The sequence below is a fragment of the Triticum dicoccoides genome, chromosome 3A (assembly GCF_002162155.2).
Source record: "Triticum dicoccoides isolate Atlit2015 ecotype Zavitan chromosome 3A, WEW_v2.0, whole genome shotgun sequence".
NCBI classification, from domain to species: Eukaryota; Viridiplantae; Streptophyta; class Magnoliopsida; order Poales; family Poaceae; genus Triticum; species Triticum dicoccoides.
The window spans coordinates 484,387,721-484,406,716 of record NC_041384.1 but is presented as its reverse complement, the minus strand read 5'-3'; positions in this window follow the sequence as shown (position 1 = coordinate 484,406,716).

Sequence of the window (18,996 nt, the reverse complement as noted above, 5' to 3'; positions counted from 1 at the left end):
AGGTAGTTCGGAGTCCCGGATGAGATAGGGGACATGACGAAGAGTCTCGAAATTGTCGAGACATAAAGATCGATATATTGAACGACTATATTCAGACATCGGAAAGGTTCCGAGTGATTCGGGTATTTTTCGGAGTACCAGGGAGTTATGGGAATACGGGGAAGAAGTATTGGGCCTCATGGGCCAAGTGGTGGAAGAGAGGAGGCAGGGCGCGCGGCCCCCCTAGTCCAAACCGAATTGGACTAGGGGGTCGGCCCCCCTTTCCTCCTTTTCTCCCTCTCCTTCCTTCTCCCTTTCCCCCTTCCTTTCCTCCTCCTAGTAGGAGTAGGAAAGGGGAGTCCTACTCCTATTAGGAGAAGGACTCCTCCTCCTGGCGCGCCCTACAGGGGCCGGCCCGCCTCCCCCCTTGCTCCTTTATATACGGGGGCAGGGGGCACCCTAGAACACACAAGTTGATCATTGATCTCTCCCAGCTGTGTGCGGTGCCCCTCCACCATAATCCACCTCAGTCATATTGTAACGGTGCTTAGGTGAAGCCCTGCGACGGTAGCTTGATCAACATCGTCACCACGCCGTCGTGCTGATAAAACTCTCCCTCGTGCTCTACTGGATCGTGAGTTCGCGGGACGTCACCGAGTTGAACGTGTGCTGAACGCGGAGGTGCCATACGTTCGGTATTGAGGATCGGTCGATCGTGAACACATACGACTACATCAAACGCGTTGTCATCATGCTTCCGTTTAATGGTCTACGAGGGTACGTGGACGACACTCTCCCTTCTCGTTGCTATGCATCATCATGATCTTGTGTGTGCGTAGGAATTTTTTTGAAATTACTACGTTCCCCAACAATAGGTTCTATAAAGTATGCTATGCTGTGTACCAGACCTATTGTGTACCTCGCCATGAGTTTGGCAAGAGGATACAATAGTGATCCAGGAGTGGATCACTGAACAACGGTCAAAATTATCCTTAGTGGAATAAGGAAATGTTTCTCAGTTACGGAGGTGACAAAAAGTTCGTCGTAAAGAGTTATGTCGATGCAAGCTTTGACACCGATCTGGATGACTCTAAGTCACAATCTAGATACATACTGAAAGTGAGAGCGATTAGCTAGAGTAGCTCCGTGCAGAGCATTGTAGACATAGAAAATTTGTAAAATACATACGGCTCTGAATGTGGCAGACACGTTGACTAAACTTCTCTCACAAGCAAAACAAGATCACTTTTTGGGTATTAATCACATAGCGATGCAAACTAGATTATTGACTCTGGTAAACCCTTTGGGTATTAGTCACATGGAGATGTGAACTAATCACATAAAGATGTGAACTATTGGTGTGAAATCACATGACGATGTGAACTAGATTATTGACTCTAGTGCAAGTGGGAGACTGAAGGAAATATGCCCTAGAGGCAATAGTAAAGTTGTTATTTATATTTCCTTATATCATGATAAATGTTTATTATTCATGCTAGAATTGTATTAACCGGTAACATAGTACATGTGTGAATACATAGACAAACAGAGTGTCACTAGTATGCCTCTACTTGACTAGCTCGTTAATCAAAGATGGTTAAGTTTCCTAACTATAGACATGAGTTGTCATTTTATGAACGGGATCACATCATTAGAGAATGATGTGATTGACTTGACCCATCTGTTAGCTTAGCACTATGATCGTTTAGTTTATTGCTATTGTTTTTTTCATAACTTATACATGTTCTTGTGACTATGAGATTATGCAACTCCCGAATAACGGAGGACCACTTAGTGTTCTATCAAACGTCACAACATAACTGGGTGATTATAAAGATGCTCTACAGGTGTCTCCAATGATGTTTGTTGAGTTGGCATAGATCGAGATTAGGATTTGTCACTCCGATTGTCGGAGAGGTATCTCTAGGCCCTCTCGGTAATGCACATCACTATAAGCCTTGCAAGCAATGTGACTAAAGAGTTAGTTACAGGATGATGCATTACGAAACGAGTAAAGAGACTTGCCGGTAACGAGATTGAACTAGGTATGAGGATATCGATGATCGAATCTCGGGCAAGTAACATACCGATGACAAAGGAAACAACGTATGTTGTTATGTGGTTTGACCGATAAAGATCTTCGTAGAATATGTAGGAGCCAATATGAGCATCCAGGTTCCGCTATTGGTTATTGACCAGAGATGTGTCTCGGTCATGTCTATATAGTTCTCGAACCCGTAGGGTCCGCACGCTTAAAGTTCGGTGACGATCGGTATTATGAGTTTATGTGATTTGATGTACCGAAGGTAGTTCGGAGTCCCGGATGAGATCGGGGACATGACGAAGAGTCTCGAAATTGTCGAGACGTAAAGATCGATATATTGAATGACTATATTCGGACATCGGAAAGGTTCCGAGTGATTCGGGTATTTTTCAGAGTACCAGGGAGTTACGAGAATTCGCCTGGGGAAGTAGCGGGCCTTAATGGGCCATACGGGAAAAAAGAGAAGGGCCTCAAGGGGTGGCCGTGCAACCCCCCCCCCCCTCATGGCAAGTCCAAATTGGACTAGGGAGGGGGCGGCACCCCCCCTCTCTTTCCTTCTCCCTCTCTTACTCCTTCCCTCTCTCCCCTCTTGAAAAAAGAAGGGGATTCCAACTAGGATTAGGAATCCTAGTTGGACTCCCCCTATAGGCACGCCCCTCCTAGGCCGGTGTCCTCCTCCTCCCTCCTTTATATACGTGGTCAAGGGGGCATTCCAAGACACACAAGTTGATTTCTTAGCCGTGTGTGGTGCCTTCCTTCACAGATTTCCACCTCGGTCATATTGTCGTAGTGCTTAGGCGAAGCCCTGCGTCGGTAATTTCATCATCACCGTCCACACGTCGTCGTGCTGACGAAACTCTCCCTCGGCCTCAGCTGGATCTATAGTTCGAGGGACGTCACCGAGTTGAACGTGTGCAGATCGCGGAGGTGCCGTGCATTCGGTACTTGATCGGTTGGATCTCGAAAACGTTCGAGTACATCAACCGCGTTACTCAACGCTTCCGCTTTCGGTTTACGAGAGTACGTAGACACACTCTCCCCTCTCGTTGCTATGCATCTCTTAGATAGATCTTGCATTATTATAGGAATTTTTTTGAAATACTGCGTTTCCGAATACCAGGCTTGCCCGGCAGCTGACTCAGGCAACGGCGAGGAAGGAAGAGAAGGAGGAGCGGCTAGGGTTGGGAGGAGAAGGGACGGACCCTCTATCCATGTGTATGGGGCGTCCGGTTATAGATGCTCCAAAATGGACAAAGCAGTATTTTCCAGTGTCCTCGTCCAGCGGTAATTTGCATGCCTGTGTGCGCGCCGTGTGAGTGTTCCGATATTTAAATCCTCACACATGACGCATGGCGGTTTTATTAGCTCAGCAACATGCAACTTGTGTGCATTGCGCGATATGGAAAGGTGCCGTTGCTTTGGTTTGGTACCTCGTTTCCTGTCTTCGTCTGTACCTGCCGATATAAATATGTGGTCTGTTTGGCTGATAATACACAAGTTGTTTAGTCTCATGATGCTGGCCGCAACTAACTGAGTGAGTCCAAACGACTGAACTAGGCACATCACCGGTACCTCTCTAGTACGTGGAAATGTCAAGCGTGTGTTAACTTCTTAGCAACTTTTCTAAGACAGTGCTAGTATTATTTTTATGGAAAAAGCTTGCCATCAGCCGGCTCCCCTCGCCTCCCTAGCCGTCGGATCTATTTTGATTGAATGATTTAGGAAGCAACCTATGTAAATAATTTAGGTTTTACAACCGAGCCGTTGTTGCAATCTCCTCCACCGTAACAACTAGTCTATTACATGATCTGGATATCATGCTAATCCACAACCGGCTCCATGTCTTTTTTTATCCTTTTCATCCCAAGACAACAACAACACAACAGGGTGGTCCTGGCTTGCCGTGAACCGGGGGTCGGGCCCGGTCGCTGCCGTGGTGCGCCGTTGCAACTTGAGGTCGGGTGCGGTCGCCATCGTGGTGGTTGTCGCCTGCCTCCACTATGTTCGTCGGCCGCGCATGGTGCACCCACCTCGTCGAAGAGGAGGATGGTAGCGAGGCGACCTGGTCGGCGGTCTGGCGCTTGATGGCGGCGACGGGCGGTGCTGCTCCTCCCTCACCATAGTTCGATGGGAGCTCGTGGCAAACGGGCGGTGGTCTTTTTCTTGCAACATGGAGGATGTTGCAAGAAAGATTTTCTACAACATTAGTGATGTTGCAAAACTTTCTTCAATAACACATGTATAAAGGTGAAGACAGTTTTTTTGCAACGTTACCTTCGTTGTAGAAAAATTCTGCAACAATAGCTTTGTTGCAAAAGTTTTGCAGCATGAACTCTGTTGCAAACGTCTGAGCGTAATATCATCTTTGTTTCAAAGCTGGTAGCTGAATCTAACCGCCCCCCGTGTTGAATCCTATGGTTCGTGAGGCGACGGATCTTTTAAAAGGATCCGCCAACCGACGTGTAGCGTTGCCCTTTTTTATCAATGTCGTAGGGAATTGGCCAATTAGATGTCGTAAGGGCATCCCCAACGCCGACCCTCAAACCAACCACATCTGTCCGAACAGCGGTAGCCATCCAACATGAGCCTATATCAGTTCACTCGGTGGTTCGGACGCGTTTTCTCCCGTAAACCGGAGACCAACGTGGGAGGGGGGGAGCTTTGCGAGAGTCCGGACCTCTACCGCTCTCGCTTCTGTGCGGCGTGGCCCACCCAAACTCCTTCTCCCTCGCTCGCATGCGTTCCCGCCCGGCTTCAGCTGCCTGCATTCATGCCACTGTAGGGTGGCCGCTCCCCGTTGAAGAGCGGACGCGGCCTCTCACTGGCGCTGGCATTGAAGCAGCTCGCCGGCCAAGGGCGCTGCCCGCGGCGCGTCCTCGGTGTCCACACTTGTTCAGTGCTGAAGAGATGTTACTGGACGGGGCGGAACAGGACGGATATCTACGACGACCGTTAAAGGCCCCTCCGTCCGTATGCCGCCATTAGGCAGGCTCGCCGGCCGAGAAACCCACTTTGGCACCGCGCATTCGGACGCCTGGCCTCACCGAAATCCACTATTTAAAGGCGGCCACACCCGGTTAACTCCATGCCACAACACAAGCCGCTCCCACATCCTCCTTCCTTGCACTGCATCTGCCATGACTGCAGGCGGCGAAGCTCTGTGGGAGAGCCTTTCCACTGAGATGAAGCACGCGGTGGCCGCCCTTGCTGCCGCCTAGCAGAGTCGCCGTGCCAGCCGAATCTAGGTCGGCTTGCCATCCAACTCGCCCGAGATCTCCGACGACGATGACGAGAGCACAATGGAGATGAGATCCGACGACACCGCCCCGGCTCCCGTGCCTCTTGTGCATGCCGTCTTCGCCAAGGAGCAGGTGCAGGCGCACTACAACACCGGCATGGCAGAGGTGCAACCTGTTGGGGAACGTAGTAATTTCAAAAAATTTCCTACGCACACGCAAGATCATGGTGATGCATAGCAACGAGAGGGGAGAGTGTGATCTACATACCCTTGTAGACCGATAGCGGAAGCGTTAGCACAACGCGGTTGATGTAGTCGTACGTCTTCACGGCCCGACCGATCAAGCACCGAAACTACGGCACCTCCGAGTTTTAGCACACGTTCAGCTCGATGACGATCCCCGGACTCTGATCCAGCAAAGCGTCGGGGAAGAGTTCCGTCAGCACGACGGCATGGTGACAATCTTGATGTTCTACCGTCGCAGGGCTTCGCCTAAGCACCGCTACAATATTATCGAGGATTATGGTGGAAGGGGGCACCGCACACGGCTAAGAATATGATCATGAGGATCAACTTATGTCTCTATGGGGTGCCCCCTGCCCCCTTATATAAAGGAGTGGAGGAGGGGAGGGCTGGCCCTCTCTATGGCGCGCCCTAGGGGAGTCCTACTCCCACCGGGAGTAGGATTCCCCCTTTCCTAGTCCAACTAGGAGTCCTTCCATGTAGTAGGAGTAGGAGACAAGGAAGGGGAAGAGGGAAGAGAAGGAAGGAGGGGGCGCAGCCCCTCCCCCTAGTCCAATTCGGACTAGGCCTTGGGGGGGGGGGGGCGGCCTGCCTCTCCCTCTCCCCTAAAGCCCAATAAGGCCCATATACTTCTTCTCCCGTATTCCCGTAACTCCCCGGTACTCCGAAAAATACCCGAACCACTCGGAACCTTTCCGATGTCTGAATATAGTCATCCAATATATCGATCTTTACGTCTCGACCATTTCGAGACTCCTCGTCATGTCCCCAATCTCATCTGGAACTCCGAACTCCTTCGGTACATCAAAACTCATAAACTCATAATATAACTGTCATCGAAACCTTAAGCGTGCGGACCCTATGGGTTCGAGAATAATGTAGACATGACCGAGACACGTCTCCGGTCAATAACCAATAGCGGAACCTGGATGCTCATATTGGCTCCCACATATTCTACGAAGATCTTTATCGGTCAGACCACATAACAACATACGTTGTTCCCTTTGTCATCGGTATGTTACTTGCCCGAGATTCGATCGTCGGTATCTCAATACCTAGTTCAATCTCGTTACCGGCAAGTCTCTTTACTTGTTTCGTAATACATCATCTCGCAACTAACTCATTAGTTGCAATGCTTGCAAGGCTTATGTGATGTGCATTACCGAGAGGACCTAGAGATACCTCTCCGACAATCGGAGTGACAAATCCTAATCTCGAAATACGCCAACCCAACATGTACCTTTAGAGACACCTGTAGAGCTCTTTTATAATCACCCAGTTACGTTGTGACGTTTGGTAGCACACAAAGTGTTCCTCCGGCAAACGTGAGTTGCATAATCTCATAGTCATAGGAACATGTATAAGTCATGAAGAAAGCAATAGCAACATACTAAACGATCGGGTGCTAAGCTAATGGAATGGGTCATGTCAATCACATCATTCTCCTAATGATGTGATCCCGTTAATCAAATAACAACTCTTTTGTTTATGGTTAGGAAACATAACCATCTTCGATTAACGAGCTAGTCAAGTAGAGGCATACTAGTGACACTCTGTTTGTCTATGTATTCACACATGTATCATGTTTCCGGTTAATACAATTCTAGCATGAATAATAAACATTTATCATGATATAAGGAAATAAATAATAACTTTATTATTGCCTCTAGGGCATATTTCCTTCAGTCTCCCACTTGCACTAGAGTCAATAATCTAGTTCACATCGCCATGTGATTCAACACTAAGAGTTCACATCACCATGTGATTAACACTCATAGTTCACATCGTCATGTGACCTATACCCAAAGGGTTTACTAGAGTCAATAATCTAGTTCACATCATTTATGTGATTAACACCCAAAGAGTACTAAGGTGTGATCATGTTTTGCTTGTGAGATAATTTTAGTCAACGGATCTGTCACATACAGATCCGTAAGTATTTTGCGAATTCTATGTCTACAATGCTCTGCACGGAGCTACTCTAGCTAATTGCTCCCACTTTCAATATGTATCTAGATCGAGACTTAGAGTCATCCAGATCTGTGTCAAAACTTGCATCGACGTAACTTTTTACGACAAACCTTTTGTCACCTCCATAATCGAGAAATATTTCCTTATTCCACTAAGGATAATTTTGACCAATGTCTAGTGATCTACTCTTAGATCACTATTGTACTCCCTTGCTTAACATAGTGTAGGGTATACAATAGATCTGGTACACATCATGGCATACTTTATAGAACCTATGGCTGAGGCATAGGGAATGACTTTCATTCTCTTTCTATCTTCTGCCGTGGTCGGGCTTTGAGTCTTACTCAATTTCATACCTTGTAACACAGCCAAGAACTCTTTCTTTGACTGTTCCATTTTGAACTACTTCAAAATATTGTCAAGGTATGTACTCATTGAAAAAACTTATCAAGCGTCTTGATCTATCTCTATAGATTTTGATGCTTAATATGTAAGCAGCTTCACCGAGGTCTTTCTTTGAAAAAACTTCTTTAAAAACACTCCTTTATGCTTTGCAGAATAATTCTACATTATTTCTGATCAACAATATGTCATTCACATATACTTATCAGAAATGCTGTAGTGCTCCCACTCACTTTCTTGTAAATACAGGCTTCACCACAAGTCTGTATAAAACTATATGCTTTGATCATACTATCAAAGTGTTTATTCCAACTCCGAGAGGCTTGCACCAGTCCATAAATGGATCGCTGGAGCTTGCACACTTTGTTAGCTCCTTTTGGATCGACAAAACCTTCCGGCTGCATCATATACAACTCTTCTTCCAGAAATCCATTAAGGAATGCAGTTTTGACATCCATTTGCTGGATTTCATAAAATGCGGCAATTGCTAACATGATTCGGACAGACTTAAGCATAGATATGAGTGAGAAACTCCTATCATAGTCAACACCTTGAACTTGTCGAAAACCTTTTTGCGACAATTCTAGCTTTGTAGATAGTAACACTACTATCAGCGTCCTCTTCCTCTTGAAGATCCATTTAATCTCAATGGCTCGCCGATCATTGGGCAAGTCAATCAAAGTCCATACTTTGTTCTCATACATGGATCTCATCTTAGATTTCATGGCCTCAAGCCATTTCGCGGAATCTAGGCTCATCATCGCTTCCTGATAGTTCGCAAGTTCGTCATGGTCTAGTAACATGACTTCCAGAACAGGATTATCGTACCACTTTGGTGCAGATCTCACTCTGATTTACCTACGAGATTCGGTATTAACTTGATCTGAAGTTACATGATTATCATCATTAGTCTTCCTCACTAATTGGTGTAGTAGTCACAGGAACAGATTTCTTGTGATGAACTACTTTTCAATAAGGGAGAAGGTACAATTACCTTATCAAGTTCTACTTTCCTCCCACTCACTTCTTTCAAGAGAAACTCCTTCTCTAGAAAGGATCCATTCTTAGCAACGAATGTCTTGCCTTCGGATCTGTGATAGAAGGTGTACCCAATAGTCTCCTTTGGGTATCCTATGAAGACATATTTCTCCGATTTGGGTTTGAGCTTATCAGGATGAAACTTTTTCATATAAGCATCACAATCCCAAACTTTAAGAAACGACAACTTTGGTTTCTTGCCAAACCACAGTTCAGATTGTGTCGTCTCAACGGACTTAGATGGTGCCCTTTTAAACGTGAATGCAGTTGTCTTTAATGCATAACCCCAAAACGATAGGGGTAGATTGGTAAGAGATATCATAGATCGCACCATATCTAATAAAGTACGGTTATGATGTTCGGACACACCATTATGCTGTGGTGTTCCAGGTGGCGTGAGTAGTGAAACTATTTCACATTGTTTTAACTGAAGGCCAGACTCGTAACTCAAATATTTTACCTCTGCGATCATATCATAGAAACTTTTATTTTCTTGTTACGATGATTCTCCACTTCACTCTGAATTTTTTTCAAATATTTCAGACTTGTGTTTCATTAAGTAGATATACCCATATCTGCTCAAATCATCTGTGAAGGTCAGAAAATAATGATACCCGCCACGAGCCTTAACACTTATCGGATCTCATACATCAGTATGTATTATTTCCAATAAGTCAGTTGCTCGCTCCATAGTTCCGGAGAACGACGTTTTAGTCATCTTGCCCATGAGGCATGGTTCGCAAGCATCAACTGATTCATAATCAAGTGATTCCAAAACCCATTAGCATGGAGTTACTTCATGCGCTTTACACCAATATGACCTAAATGGCAGTGCCACAAATAAGTTGCACTATCATTATTAACTTTGCATATTTTGGTTTCAATATTATGATTATGTGTATCACTACGATCGAGATCCAACGAACTATTTTCATTGGGTGTGTAACCATATAAGGTTTTATTCATGTAAACAGAACAACAATTTATTCTCTTACTTAAATGAATAACCGTATTACAATAAACATGATCAAATCATATTCATGCTCAATGCAAACACCAAATAACACTTATTCAGGTTCAACACTAATCCCGAAAGTATAGGGAGTGTGCGATGATGATCATATCAATCTTGGAACCACTTCCAACACACATCATCACTTCACCCTTAACTAGTCTCTGTTTATTCTGCAACTCCCATTTCGAGTTACTAATCTTAGCAACTGAACTAGTATCAAATACTGAGGGGTTGCTATAAACACTAGTAAAGTACAGATCAATAACATGTATATCAAATATACTTATGTTCACTTTGCCATCCTTCTTATCTGCCAATCACTTGGGGTAGTTCCGCTTCCAATGACCAGTCCCTTTGCAGTAGAAACACTTAGTCTCAGGCTTAGGACCAGACTTGGGCTTCTTCACTTGAGCAGCAACTTGCTTGCTGTTCTTCTTGAAGTTCCCCTTCTTCCCTCTGCCCTTTTCTTGAAACTAGTGGTCTTGTCTACCATCAACACTTGATATTTTTCTCGATTTCTACCTTCATCAATTTCCACATTACGAAGAGTTTGGGAATCGTTTCTGTTATCCCTTGCATATCATAGTTCATCACGAAGTTCTACTAACTTGGTGATGGTGACTAGAGAATTCTGTCAATCACTATCTTATCTGGAAGATTAACTCCCACTTGATTCAAGCGATTGTAGTACTCAGACAATCTGAGCACATGCTCACTAGTTGAGCGATTCTCCTCCATCTTTTAGCTATAGGACTTGTTGGAGACTTCATATCCCTCAACTCGGGTATTTGCTTGAAATATTAACTTCAACTCCTGGAACATCTCATATGTTCCATGACGTTCAAAACATCTTTGAAGTCCCGATTCTAAGCCATTAAGCATGGTGCACTAAACTATCAAGTAGTCATCATATTGAGCTAGCCAAACGTTCATAACGTCTGCATCTGCTCCTGCAATAGGTCCGTCACCTAGCGGTGCATCAAGGACATAATTCTTCTGTGCAGCAATGAGGATAAACCACAGATCACGGATCCAATCCGCATCATTGCTACTAACATCTTTCAACACAATTTTCTCTAGGAACATATCAAAATAAACACAGGGAAGCAACAAAGCGAGCTATTGATCTACAACATAATTTGCAAAATACTACCAGGACTAAGTTCATGATAAATTTAAGTTCAATTAATCATATTACTTAAGAACTCCCACTTAGATAGACATCCTTCTAATCCTCTAAGTGATTACGTGATCCAAATCAACTAAACCATGTCCGATCATCATGTGAGATGGAGTAGTTTCATTGGTGAACATCGCTAAGTTGATCATATCAGCTATATGATTCACGCTCGACCTTTTGGTCTCCGTGTTCCGAGGCCATATCTGTATATGCTTGGCTCGTCAAGTATAACCTGAGTATTCTGCCTGTGCAACTGTTTTGCACCCGTTGTATTTGAACGTAGAGCCTATCACACCCGATCATCACGTGGTGTCTTAGCACGAAGACCTTTGGCAACGGTGCATACTCAGGGAGAACACTTCTTGATAATTAGTGAGAGATCATCTTATAATGCTACCGTCAATCAAAGCAAGATAAGATGCATAAAAGATAAACATCACATGCAATCAATATAAGTGATATGATATGGCCACCATCATCTTGTGCTTGTGATCTCCATCTTCGAAGCACCGTCAGGATCACCATCGTCACCGGTGCGACATCTTGATCTCCATCGTAGCATCGTTGTCGTCTCGCCAATCTTATGCTTCCACGACTATCGCTCCCGCTTAGTGATAAAGTAAAGCATTACAGTGTGATTGCATTGCATACAATAAAGCGACAACCATATGGCTCCTGCCAGTTGCCGATAACTCGGTTACAAAACATGATCATCTCATACAATAAAATTTAGCATCATGTCTTGACCATATCACATCACAACATGCCCTGCAAAAACAAGTTAGACGTCCTCTACTTTGTTGTTGCAAGTTTTACGTGGCTGCTACGGGCTTAAGCAAGAACCAATCTTACCTACGCAGCAAAACCACAATGATAGTTTGTCAAGTTGGTGCTGTTTTAACCTTCGCAAGGACCGGGCGTAGCCACACTCGGTTCAACTAAAGTTGGAGAAACTGTCACCCGCTAGCCACCTTTGTGCAAAGCACGTCGGGAGAACCGGTCTCGCGTAAGCGTACGCGTAATGTCGGCCCGGGCCGCTTCGTCCAACAATACCGCCGAACCAAAGTATGACATGCTGGTAAGCAGTATGACTTATATCGCCCACAACTCACTTGTGTTCTACTCGTGCATATAACATCAACACATAAAACCTAGGCTCGGATGCCACTGTTGGGGAACGTAGTAATTTCAAAAAAAAAAAATCCTACGCACACGCAAGATCATGGTGGAGAGTGTGATCTACGTACCCTTGTAGACCGACAGCGGAAGCGTTAGCACAACGCGGTTGATGTAGTCGTACGTCTTCACGGCCCGACCGATCAAGCACCGAAACTACGGCACCTCCGAGTTTTAGCATACGTTCAGCTCGATGACGATCCCCGGACTCCGATCCAGCAAAGCGTCGGGGAAGAGTTCCGTCAGCACGACGGCGTGGTGACGATCTTGATGTTCTACCGTCGCAGGGCTTCGCCTAAGCACCGCTACAATATTATCGAGGATTATGGTGGAAGGGGGCACCGCACACGGCTAAGAATATGATCACGAGGATCAACTTGTGTCTCTATGGGGTGCCCCCTGCCCCCGTATATAAAGGAGTGGAGGAGGGGAGGGCCGGCCCTCTCTATGGCGCGCCCTAGGGGAGTCCTACTCCCACCGGGAGTAGGATTCCCCCTTTCCTAGTCCAACTAGGAGTCCTTCCATGTAGTAGGAGTAGGAGACAAGGAAGGGGAAGAGGCAAGAGAAGGAAGGAGGGGGCGCAGCCCCTCCCCCTAGTCCAATTTGGACTAGGCCTTGGGGGGCGCGCGGCCTGCCTCTCCCTCTCCCCTAAAGCCCAATAAGGCCCATATACTTCTTCTCCCGTATTCCCGTAACTCCCCGGTACTCCGAAAAATACCCGAACCACTCGGAACCTTTCTGATGTCCGAATATAGTCGTTCAATATATTGATCTTTACGTCTCGACCATTTCGAGACTCCTCGTCATGTCCCCAATCTCATCCGGGACTCCGAACTCCTTCGGTACATCAAAACTCATAAACTCATAATATAACTGTCATCGAAACCTTAAGCGTGCGGACCCTACGGGTTCGAGAACAATGTAGACATGACCGAGACACGTCTCCGGTCAATAACCAATAGCGGAACCTGGATGCTCATATTGGCTTCCACATATTCTACGAAGATCTTTATCGGTCAGACCGCATAACAACATACGTTGTTCCCTTTGTCATCGGTATGTTACTTGCCCGAGATTCGATCGTCGGTATCTCAATACCTAGTTCAATCTCGTTACCGGCAAGTCTCTTTACTCGTTTCGTAATATATCATCTCGCAACTAACTCATTAGTTGCAATGCTTGCAAGGCTTATGTGATGTGCATTACCGAGAGGGCCCAGAGATACCTCTCCGACAATCAGAGTGACAAATCCTAATCTCGAAATACGCCAACCCAACATGTACCTTTGGAGACACCTGTAGAGCTCCTTTATAATCACCCAGTTACGTTGTGACGTTTGGTAGCACACAAAGTGTTCCTCCGGCAAACGGGAGTTGCATAATCTCATAGTCATAGGAACATGTATAAGTCATGAAGAAAGCAATAGCAACATACTAAACGATCGGGTGCTAAGCTAATGGAATGGGTCATGTCAATCACATCATTCTCCTAGTGATGTGATCCCGTTAATCAAATAACAACTCTTTTGTTTATGGTTAGGAAACATAACCATCTTCGATTAACAAGCTAGTCAAGTAGAGGCATACTAGTGACACTCTGTTTGTCTATATATTCACACATGTATTATGTTTCCGGTTAATACAATTCTAGCATGAATAATAAACATTTATCATGATATAAGAAAATAAATAATAACTTTATTATTGCCTCTAGGACATATTTCCTTCACAACCTGCGTTGGCTCCTATGTCGGTGTTCCAGCAGGCGCAGGAGGAACAACGGTACAACATGTCCCTCCGAGAGAAGCACCACTGGCAGAGGGCCAGATCGACGGTGAGTGCGCGAATGAGGAAGTTGTGGCGGCCATGGCCGCGGCAACCCCAACTTCGTCGCGGAGCAGCGTGCGATCTACGAGGCCGTCCGCGCTCAAGCCATCGCTCGGCAGGAAGCGGCAGCCGCGGAGGCGTGGCTGCAAGTGACCGCGAATGAGAACAACGTCAATTGTGCCTCATATGCGCCGTCGACGAACTATTGGGCGGCCCGGTTGGACGACGACGGCGCCAGCGGCACTATCTCCATCCTGGACCTCACGTCCACCGACGACGGACAGGTCGCGGACTCCTCCAATGATGAGTAGGCCATGGGAGGCGCCGGGCCCTGGTGTCCCATGTAGGCCGGTCCGCCTCTCGTGTTCTAATCTTCTTTGCCGAAGACCGCACCTTCACTTCACGGGTCATATTGTCGGTGCTCATGAACACGGTGGATGGAGGACGACAAGGGCTTGGACGCCAGCCGCCGCTGTCGTAGGATAGGTTTAGGATCGTTTTTTTTGTTCTAAATGTTCGAAATCTAATGAAAATCCGCCGTGTTTGCATGAATGTTGGCATGTTTATATGAAATCCGAACGTTCTTGCATGAATTTTATCTGGTTTGTTGAAAAAGAGTTTAAAATATATGCGGGCAACGTTGGATGGCGGTCTCTCGCATCCATGTCCGTGAACTGGTCCCCCTTCTCTGCGAACGGATGCATTAGAAAATTTACGGGTTGCCGTTGAAGATGCCCTAACTTTTACACCATAATTCGTGCAATTCGTACACAACTAACCAAACCTTTTTCTTTCCTTTTTTGCTTCTTTGGAGCACTATCTCTTTTTTATTTTTGATTGACAAACGGAGCACTGATCTCTGATTGCCAAGGGAGGCGTCCAAATCAAGCAACAGAAAGTCAAATTCACTGCAACTCTGAGATTGATTCATCTTGGTCCTTTGTCCTGGTTTCAGGAACAGGGGAGTCGTGAAACACGGGAGCCTTTTATCAGCTTTGTTAACAGGAAAAGAAAAGGATTTTGATCGCCTGCTTTGGCCCTCTAGTGCTCAGATAATACTAGGCGTGGAGAAATGGAGATTCCTTCTCATCGGCGCCAGATTTCAGATCTAAGGATGCAATTTTAAGGTAGAGCAAGGACACTGACCCCTCAAGCTCGCGCTCTTCCATGGAAATAATAACTATAGTTTTTTCTTTTATCGGAGGAGTAGGTCATGCATCTATTTATCCTGCTGATTGGCCTTCCAATATTCCATTGCTGAATCCTGCACAAGCTGATAACAGACACTACAGACAAGACGACCCTGGAGTTTTAATCACGAGGGACGAAGTGGCCTCTGCGCGTCACTGTGATGGAGATATGCAGCACACAAGAAAAGCATGCGGCATTGGAAAGCAAATCGAGGCTTATCTATGCTGGCTTGTCAAGTGTAGCTTATTTTTGGACTCGGAGCCATATTAGTTGTTGCTCTGATTGATTGCATCTAACACTGAAATACGTCTTAGATACATTTATTTTAATATAAATTTGTACTAAAATTGAGACTTTTATTTTAAAAGACGAAGAGAGTACCTATGTACTACCAGTGGCAAAATCCTACAAGAAATGGTAAAGTTCGTTTTTCCAATGAGCTAGATCTACGGCCGCGGTCCTGTCAGTCAGAGCAATTCCAATGGAACGACCCATTTCGTACGTTGCCGTCTGTTTGGGTTGGCGCGGATAAAAAAGGCCCAACGCACCGATCCAAACTCAAATCGAGTCCGCTTCGTATCCACGCCGACGCATTTGTAGCCCAAATTTGTGCCTCAAATGCGTCGGCGTGGACGTGGAACGGACGCCACGCGCGCTTTCTCGGTGTCCGCCCCGTCCCCACCTGGTGGTCGTTCAACTGCCCGCGGCCTTCTTGGTCAGTTTATTTATGACCTCGAGCCCACGCGCTAGCGACGACGGTCGTCCTTTTTTAGCCGACCGTGCGACGGGGCTGTCCTGATCCGCTTCTAGCCAGCCCTCGTCCCCATCTAGCCACACTCTGTTCCCCCGCCGCCGGCAAACCCTACCCACCCAGCGAAGCCAGATGGGGCTCTTCTTCGGTGCCGCCAGCAGCAAGGCCAAGGGCAAGGCCCCCGCCATTCCATTTCCCCCGGAGTTCTTCCCGTCTCCACCGGCGCCAGCTCGTCGGCCGAGGCAGCGCGTCAACGTGCCAGTGCACCAGGCGGAGTGGCACTGGCAGCACCGCGTGCCTCTCCTGTACCCCGACACCACCCTGCCGCATGACTGGCACCTGGATCCGGAGAGGATCCCAGTGTCGGCGGCGCCGCGGTCGGCTAGGGCGCACGCGGAGGAGGTGCGGCACCGGCGGGCGCTCCTTATGCCGGAGCAACGCCACGACCCCGCCTACGCAACCGCTCGTCCAATTGGGCTTGATGGTTTGCCTTCAAGCACGAGGAGGCGAGGTGACACGGTGTTCGCGAAGTCGACCGCGGTATGCCGCCGCCCCCGCTCGTCGTGCGCGAGGAGGACCAGGAAGCAAAGGCCGCCTACCAGGCGGCCATTGCGGTGGTCTACCAGGAGAGCGAGGAGGACGAGCGGCACGGAGGGTGATGTCGGGCGAGGAAGAGGAGGCGGCGTACGAGGCGGCCATGGCCCTCTCCGCGGCGGGCGACTGCGTCCTGCCGCCTGTGGCCCCGCCGTCCCCTATCAAAGCCGAGCCGGTGCCGGAGCCGTCCCCCATCGAGCGCTACTCCTGGACGGGTGTCGTGGGTGAGTGGGTCAGCGTGCCGCCAGTCTGGATGGGGGTGATGCCGGCGCAGAAGGCGGTGTACCTCGAGCAGTGACGCCAGCGACGGCTGGCCGAGGAGCGTCGCCACGGGTAGTACCTCGAGATGCTCGAGCGCGACGCCGGGGACAAGCAGCGCGAGGCCTAGGAGGAGGCGTGCCAGGCCACGGCGGCACAAACCCTGCCCGACAAGAACGCCCTCTAGAACACGGCGTTCCCCTGGGCCGGCCCTGCGCCGACACTCATCGCCCTCACGGACTGCGAGGACGCCGCCTAGAGGAGCGCGCCACCTCGTAGTTTAGTTTGTTTTTAATTTTCATTAATGCAAATATGGACGCGTGGACTCTCGCCGGCCTTCGTGGCCGGCTTTAATGTTTAATTGATGTTGTTTTATTTTAAAAATGCATGTATTTCTTTTCTTTTCTCGCACCGTCAAAATGGGTCGGACCAGCGTTGGGCGCATGCGCCGACCCAACGTTTGACACCCTAGCCCTGATGATTCAAGAACGCCCTGACTTCAAGACACTCGATCCGTCTGACATACTTGAAAGGCTCAACACACATGAGTTTCAGCTTTCTGAGAAAAGAGACATCTACGGTCCCAACTATGGGCGAACTCGTGCCTTGAAGGCAAAAGCCGTCTCCTCATCTGAAGAAGAATCTGACAGCAGTTCTGATGATCCTGAAGACATTGGAAAGGAGCTTGCTATGCTTGTGAAGAAGTTCCAAAAATACACCAAGAAGAAGGGCTTCAGAAAGTCTTCACGATCAAGCTCAAGGAATGATGAAGCTTCTGCTCATGACTACAAGAAGAGAACATGCCACAAGTGCAAGAAACCTGGCCACTATATCTCCGAGTGTCCGTAGTGGGACAATGACAACAAGAAGAAGAAGAAGAAGAAGAAGAAGAAGAAGAAGAGCAAGGAGTATGATTCTGACGACAATAAGAAGAAGAAATACTCAAAGTCTTCTTCCAAGTCTTCCTCAAAGTCTTCATCACACAAGAAGAGCTCATCTGGCAAGGCTCGTGCGTTTGTTGGCAAGGAAATGGATTCAGAGGAGGAGTCCACTTCTGAGGAGGCGGAGGTGGAGTCTGAGGAGGAGTTCGATTCTGGCGTTGCAGGTCTGGCTACAATATATGTTGCCAAGTCCATCTTCAACACTGAAGGCAATGACTTCATCACTGACGCTGATGCAAATGACAAGGACTACTCCGCTCCCACCTACTGCTTCATGGCACGCGGTGCCAAGGCAAACACACGCACTACTCACTATCAAACATCCAGTGAAGATGACTTTGATTGTGGTTCCAAACCCAGCTACAAAACACTTGCTAAAATTGCAACTGAACAACAGAAAGCTATGGAACATATTCAAAAACTGCTAGACAAAAGCGATGACCTGTTAGACGCTGAAATGACTTGATCTCAGTCCTTAATTGAAGACATAAAAAATCTTCATGCTAAGCATGAGGAACTTGAAAGTCGTCATGAAACGCTCTCAACAACTCATGAAAAGCTTTCCTATGATTATCTTCAAAGGAAGCAAGATCTTGAGAAATTGAGAGCGGCTCATGAAGATCTCAAAAGGAAAACAAGTCACTTCGCGCCAAACAGACCAGTTCCGCTCAAGAAGGATTTGAACCACCATGTCTTAAATGCATTGAGCGTGACAACGCTACTTCTATTGCTGGATGTTCTACTGCTGCTACTATTGCAATATCTTCAACTGTTGATGTGGTAACTAACCCCTCTGCTGAGGATACCACTGCTATTGCTGATGAAAATGCTAGGTTGAAGACATTGCTTGAAACAGGGATGTACAAAAGTCTCAAAGGGCATCAGACACTATGTGATGTCCTCAAAAGGCAGATCCTGAACCGAAACCCTAGGAAAGAGGGTGTTGGGTTCGAAAGGAAAATGAATGCTGATGGCTCTTACTGGAAACCTGAGCAGTACCCCAAAACCACATGGGTTGTTGCAAAGGAACCTTCAGTGGATCCATCCACCCTATCTGGCTTCACTTGTGCTAATCCCATTGTTATTGATGAATCCTTTGATGCAAACTATAAACTGTTTAAGAATCAGAATGGTGAAGTGTTTGCCAGG